This window comes from Cebus imitator, unplaced genomic scaffold (assembly GCF_001604975.1).
Source record: "Cebus imitator isolate Cc_AM_T3 unplaced genomic scaffold, Cebus_imitator-1.0 Scaffold45, whole genome shotgun sequence".
Classification (NCBI taxonomy): Eukaryota; Metazoa; Chordata; class Mammalia; order Primates; family Cebidae; genus Cebus; species Cebus imitator.
The window spans coordinates 12,481,183-12,488,484 of record NW_016107360.1 but is presented as its reverse complement, the minus strand read 5'-3'; the positions used below and the strand labels follow the sequence as shown (position 1 = coordinate 12,488,484).

Sequence of the window (7,302 nt, the reverse complement as noted above, 5' to 3'; positions counted from 1 at the left end):
GGGAACTTATGGGAATTCATTTTAATTCAGCAAATAAATGAAAATACTTGCTGCCTACAATTTATTGTGATGGTCAGGGCTTCCCTGTACAGTGAGAGAGATGTGCACTGCTCAACCCCAGGCACCCTTTAAAGCTGTGTAGTACACAATCCATAAAAGCAAAACATAGCTGCCCTGGGGACAGAAGACGATAAAAAACAAAGGGGATTAAGACAAGGTATCTACAGTCAATAATTTACCACTTAATATAAAAATAAGTAGCTAAAAAAATACATACAGGAGAGACTCTCAAATTTCTATGACCAGCTTTGCAGAGGCTACTGCCATCAGGGGTCCCGGTACTATCAGCCATGGTCAACCCTGCTGTGCTCGACGTTGCTATCGACGGCGACCCCTTGGACCACGTCTGCTTCAAGCTCTTTGCAGAAAAGTTTCCAAAGACAGCAGAAAATGTTCGTGCTCTGAGCTCTGAAGAAAAAGGATTTGGCTATAAGGGTTCCTGCTTTTACAGAATTCTTCCAAGTTTTATGTATCAGGGTGGTGACTTCACATGCCATCATGACACTGTTGGCAAGTCCATCTACTAGGAGAAATTTGATGACGAGAACTTCATCCTGAAGCATACAGGTCCTGGCATCTTGTCCATAGCAAATGCTGGACCTAACACAAATGGTTCCCAGTTTTTCATGTGCACTGCCAAGACGGAGCAGTTGGATGGCAAGCATGTGGTCTTTGGTAAGGTGAAAGAAGGCGTGAATATTGTGAAGGCTATGGAGCGCTTTGGGTCCAGGAATGGCAAGACCAGCAAGAAGATCACCACTGCTGACTGTGGACAACTCTAATAAGTTTGACTTGTGTTTTTTGTCTTAACCACCAGACCATTCCTTCTCAGGAAAGCGCCCCTCCGCCCCATCTGCTCACAGTGTCCTAGAATATTTGTGCTCTTGCTGCAGTTCCCTTTGGGTTCCATGTTTTTCTTGTTCCCTTCTGTGCCTAGCTGGATCACAGAGTTAAGTGTATGATTATGAAATAAAGACTAAATAACAGTTGTCTGTCCTCGTTTGAGTTAGGGCATTGATGTAGGCCTTATTTTAAGCCTACTTAAGGATGTTACTTCTGAAACATCACTTACATGTTTGCTTAATTCTACATAGCACTTAATTTTTTTCACTTCCCAGACCCAGGAAGATTCAATGTTATTTGTTGAGTGGAATATTGAAAATGTAGGCAGGGGCTGGGCGTGGTGGCTTACTGCCTATAATCCCAACGCTTTGGGAACCTAGGCAGAAGATCACTTGAGGACAGGAGTTGAGATCACCCTGCGCAACATAGTGAGACCCTGTCTCTACAAAATATAATTAGCCCAGCCTGCTGGTACATGCCTGTAGTCCAAGCTAATCAGAAGGCTGACATGGGAAGTTTGCTTGAGCCCAGGAGTTAAGGCTGCAGTGAGCTATGATCATGCCACTGCACTCCACCCTGGATGGCAAAGTGAGACCCTGTCTCTTAAAGGTAGACAGGGGCAGAAAAAGCAAGCAGACAGAAATTAAAGGTTGAACCAGTGCTCAATTAGTTCATGCATTTAGAGGTGTTCTTCGAGGTGTTCTTCAAGGTGACTAGTGTCACAAACTGAGAAATCCGTTATGGCTAATTTTTTTTTAACAAAGCTAAACTTAAACACTGCTGGTGCTCCTTAAGGGAAGTATATTGGGCTTTGGTCTCTATGGGGAGGCCCTTTGAGTTATTTGAGTTGGATGATGTAGGTCCAGGTTATACATCTTTTAATTTTGGTGGAATTCCTACATAGAGTCTGAAAAGCCAGGTTCTTGGTGCTAGAGTCAAGCTCCCTGCATAGGGTTAAGGCTGAGACCATCTGCAGTGACTAGTTACTCCTTCTAGCATATAGAGCCTCTCCCTAGCTTTGGTTATGGAAACTTTGAGGTCTTGCCAACGTGACCAATCTGAGCCATAAGATCTGGTCAAAGCAATTTCCTTCCCTTAACTGAGGACTTGGTTTCTCATGAAATTAAATGTAAAGTGCTGGCAATTAGATGTATAGGCTGAACAATACAAGTCAGAGGACAATCTAAGCTGAGGAAGCCCCTCCACTGCCAGCCTTAACTGACATCTATGGTTCTTAACCCAGCAATCAAGTTTGCCTATCCTAAAGATGTGAGATTTGATCACTTGGTGTGTTCTGCAAATTTTTGTTTTACTGTCTAGCTGGTTCCTTCTGCATGAGTTACCAGTGCAACCCCTCTACCACCATCAACACTTGCTCATATCAGTCCTGCATGTTGCCTGATTAGATATCCCTGGGTGACATCATTCAATGTCTTAATGTACTTTAGCTCAGGCCTGAGCACAACGTGGAAATAAACATTCTTTCATTATCAAAAAAAATTTTTTAATGTCTATGACCTCTGAAAATGAGAACCAGAAACTTTAAAAGCCATTTATCTACATATAATGTGCCTAAAAGATATTTGGGGATTCATGGACCATTTTTGAATATGTTTTTAGTTGGACATTTCACAATCCTGTTATTTCGAATTGCCTGTTTGCTTAAAATTTATCTCCTAGATCTTTATGACTGTTTTTAGCTTTCTTGTGACTAAATGAGATTGGCAGGGCAGGGGAGCAAAAAAACACATGCATATACAGTTAATAGAACAATACACAGGCAGCAGCTACCTGACAATTCCATTTTCAGATCTTTTCAAAAAGGAAAAAGCTTACTTTGTTTTTGTATATCTTTTTCTAATCCAGTCTAATGATGATCAATTTAAATGTCTATCCTACAGGCATACAAATTTTGAAACAACAAATGTTAGGACTTTGAAAGCTGTCAGTTCATTTTGATCATAAACTTATTTTTCAAATGCTTTTTATTCTTAAAACCATTTTATTCTGAAATATTTTTTCTGAAATATTTTTATTCTTAAAATACCATATGCCCCTACCTCACATCATACTCATGATTAATACAACATAGATCATAGATCTAAATATAAGAATTAAAACATACAACTTTCCTAGAAAAACCATACACATAAATCTTCATAACCTTGGATTGACAATGGTTTCTTAGATGTGATCCCAAAAGCACAAGCACCAAAATAAAAAATAAATTAATCTGACTTTTTAAAATTAAAAACTTTTGTGTTTCAAAAAACATCAAGTAAATAGAAAAACAACTCACAGAATGGGAGAAAATATTTGAAATCATATATTTGATAAGGTCCTTGTCTCCAGAATTATATAAAGAATTCTAAAAACTTAACAATGAAAGGACAAATAACTAAAAAATAGACAAAGAATTTGAATAGACATTTATCCATAGAAGGTACACAATTTGGCCAAGAAGCACATGAAAAGATGCTTAACATCGTTAGTCATTAGGGAAATCCAAATCAAAACTATGGTGAAATTGCATGTCCATTAGGATGGTTATAATCAAAAAGGTGGACAATAACAAGTGTCAGTAAGGATACGAAAAATGGAAATGCTCATGCATTGCTAGTGAGATTGCGAAATAGTACAGCCATTTGGAAAAACAGGCTGACAGTTTCTCAGAAAAGTTTCTCAAAAGATTAAACATAGCTACCACATGACTCATTCCAGTCTTAGGTATATTCCCAAGATAATTGAAAACGTATTTCCACACAAAAAACTTGTATGCAAATGTTTGCAGTAGCATTGTTTATGATAGCTAATACATGAAAACAGTGTGCATGTCTACCAACTGATGAATGTATAAACAAAATGTAAATACCTATATAAAAGAATATTAATTAAAGTTTCGATACACTCTACGTAACCTTGTAACCTTGTGTTAAATGCAAGAAGTCATACACAAAAAGCTACATATTACATGATTCCATTTCTACAAGATGTTCAGAAGAGATAAATCTGTGGAGACACAAAACAGAATTAGTGACTGCCAGAGACTGGAGAGAGGTGAGAAGGAAAAATCACTGCTGATAGGTACCTTTTTGAGGTTGATGAAAATGTTCTATAATTAAGTATTGATAACAATTCAACATGTGAATATACTTTTTAAAACCCACTGAATTATATACTTTAAAAGGATGAATTTTATGTTAGGTGACTAACATTTCAATAAAGCCATTATTTTTTAAAACTACACATATATTTCAGAAAAAGAAAAACTAGAATGGGGAAAATGTACTCCAATTCTAATGCTACAAAAGCCCTACAAAATTTATTTTCTAAAAGAAACATTTTTCTTTTATAAAAATGAAACAGCTGAAGAGACTGTGTAATTTGTCGATTTATAGTACAAAAATGATCAGGTAACTCCACAAACCACTCAAGTGAACTGTACCTGGAAAAGTTACATCCAACAGACCCCGAGGGTCTTTGCCCCAGACTTCTGTACACATTAAAATGAAGCTTCCCCAAAACTGCACTTACACACTGAAAGATCAAGGGGTAAAGAGTCATGATATCTACAATTTATTCTCAAATTCTTCAGCAATAACAACAAGATTAATAAATATCAGTATTTATATAGAGAGAAAATCAATATGGCAGTAGTAACTAGTGAATCTGGGTTGTGGGTATACAGTAATTCATTGCATTATTCATGCAGACTTTCTCTAAATTCCAGCTTTGCTATTAAGATAAAAAGTGCAGAAAGTGGTTTAAAAAAAGTGGATAAAAAGTGCAATAAGGTGGATTTTATATACAGTGACTCTCATTTGAGGGAGCCTAATGCAGGATTTCTTGAATTTACTACGTGTATCCACCTGTTAACTGAGAAATTAAGTGGGGTGGTGGCAAGGGGCAGTAAAAAGAGTGTCCCTGCCAATACCAACTTCCCAGTCCTGGTTTCTCATGTGAGTTTCTTGGTGATGGGTGGCATTTGAAGAAGAAAACATATCTTACCCTAACTACTAACCTAGGAAGGTCCCAGTCCTCACTCTCCATCAGTTAAGGCGCTCATCTGGCGTGCTATCATACGTGCTTGCAACAGAAGAGTTTCTTCTCTTGTTCCTTTATCCCAAAATTATGTTTTAAACAGTTAATCTAAGTTATAAAAAATGCATTCCTATACATACACATATGAAAATAACTGAAAGGATACCCACTAAACTGGCAGGGGAGGAGGGGAGAAGAGAGGTGAAAAAGGAATTTCTACTTTTTACTTTGAGTATTTATATATTCTGTGTTGTTTTTATGCTCTTCAATATTCATCACGAACATTAGTTTTATAATATTTTTGAACCTGAATCTCTGGCAAATCATTTTATAATTTTTTTTTAAATTACTCAAGTGGGATGAAATCATACAATCTCTGTAATTTACTTTAAAATATTTCAACAAAGAAAAATATTAACAATGCGGCCAAATATTGGTAATTATTCAAACTGGACGATGGACATATGGTCGTATTGTACTCTCTATGGTGTATTTTAATTTTTATAATAAATATTATTTAAAGGACCATTGCAAAAAAAAATGTTTAAAAGAAAGAGACTGAGGGTGAAAAAGCTGAATCCATACACAAAATTATATGAGCAATAATTTTGTTTTTTGTTTTTTGAGACAGGGTCTTGCTCTGTTGCCCAGGCTGGAGTGCAGTTGCACATCACAGCTCACTGTAGGCTGTACACATGACTGTGTTCCAATAAAACTTCATTTGTGGGAAATAAGAGTTGAATTTTATGTAATTTTCATGTCAGGCAATGTTCTTCTTTTTTTTTCAATCACTTAAAAATGTGAAACCATTCTTAGCTTACAGGCAATATAGGCCAATAGCATGTGGACTGGATTTGGTCCACAAGCCATATTTTGCCAGCCTCTGCTCCCATCAAAAACATTTATCATATATACAATGCAAAAGTGTATATTTAACTTTTCTCTACCAAAAAATATGAAGAGGAGTTAAACCTTTAAATAGTAATTATCTCTAGATGATGGGGTTATATATGGTTTTTATTTTCTTCACTATAGTTTTTCAGCATTTTCCAAATATCTTAAAATAAATATATTTCTGATTAATAATGTTTTTAAAAGAATCCTTTCACTATCTTCAAAAAGAGACAGGAAGACAAAACATGGAGATATGGAGATTAGGAGATTGCCCATCTGTCTTGAACGTCTTCTGGAGTTCAGATTGGATTAAATAACTTCTGAGGATTTCCTTCCTGTTCTGTGATTCTGTCTCCTCACACAATCAAATGCCTGTAACATAATTCTCTTTAATTTGGAAAGCAATCCTCTCTCTAGCTTCTCTCTGAAAGTAAATTTCCGAAATTAAGTCCGTAGGCTGAGGGACCCCCTTTGCCATCTGGGCAAATGTAATTAGCAACCCTGTCTGGTGTTCAGGGAACCAGGCAGCCACACTCTTCTCAAACCAGCCTGGAAAGGAAAAACGCAGTAGCATTAAACACACACACCCCGGAGGAAGGAGGAAGGCCACAAGGGGGCAGAGAATCTGCAACCCAAAGAAAAAGCAGGTTTGGCCCCAGATAGAACATACTCTTTTGTAAATTGCCCAATTATCTAAATCTCTTTCAGCAACCAAATTAAGAATGCTATAACGACTTCAATTTGTTCACATAAAATGGTAATTCACAAAATTGAGCATGCCTTTTTCTTGGAGCCTAGATAACGAGGGTCTTTCAGAAAGGTCGAAGCCAACTGTGGTTTTTTTTGTTTTTATCTATGACAAAGGATCTGGAAAATGTATACATTTTTCTTGTCAAAGATTTTTTTTTTCTAGCTCACAAGCAACCACTGCTTTACAAAAATAGTCTGTTTTATTTTTTTCTGTATAGCAAAATACAACCAAATCAAATTTGAAGGGGGAAATTCCTGTTAATTATAATTCCCTCATAAAAGATCCAGGAATCAAATGGAGAAATATAAGGAATATGGACAAAGGGATATCCACTAAATCTGTTTAACCATGTAAGTTAACCTAATAAAGTAGCTAGCATTGTCTCCTAATTCACACATTTAAAAGTAATGTAAAAGACTTAACTTTTGCCTTTTCCAAGTAGCAAATAATAAAGAATAACAAAAAGTAATTGTACCTACTATGTATTCAGCACTAACTTCTCAAGAAAATACTTTTCATGTATTTTTTAATAATCACTGCTACCCTAAGTATAGATAATATTGTTACTCCATTTTTCTAAATGCAAAAACTCATCTGCCCATCTCTCACCCGGACATTCCTGACTCAGGCCTACTCATGTGTATACCCTGCTCTCTTCCATCTTCCCACTGAAAGAGGGACAATCTGTGCAAGCATTCTTAGATTGATAGACA

At 36.5% G+C, this 7,302-nt stretch overlaps 1 pseudogene; it reads left to right on the top strand.

Annotated features, from left to right (window-relative positions):
* Positions 1-234: 234 nt before the first annotated feature.
* On the top strand, positions 235-1,046 carry LOC108303136 (annotated as a pseudogene).
* Positions 1,047-7,302: the final 6,256 nt, after the last annotated feature.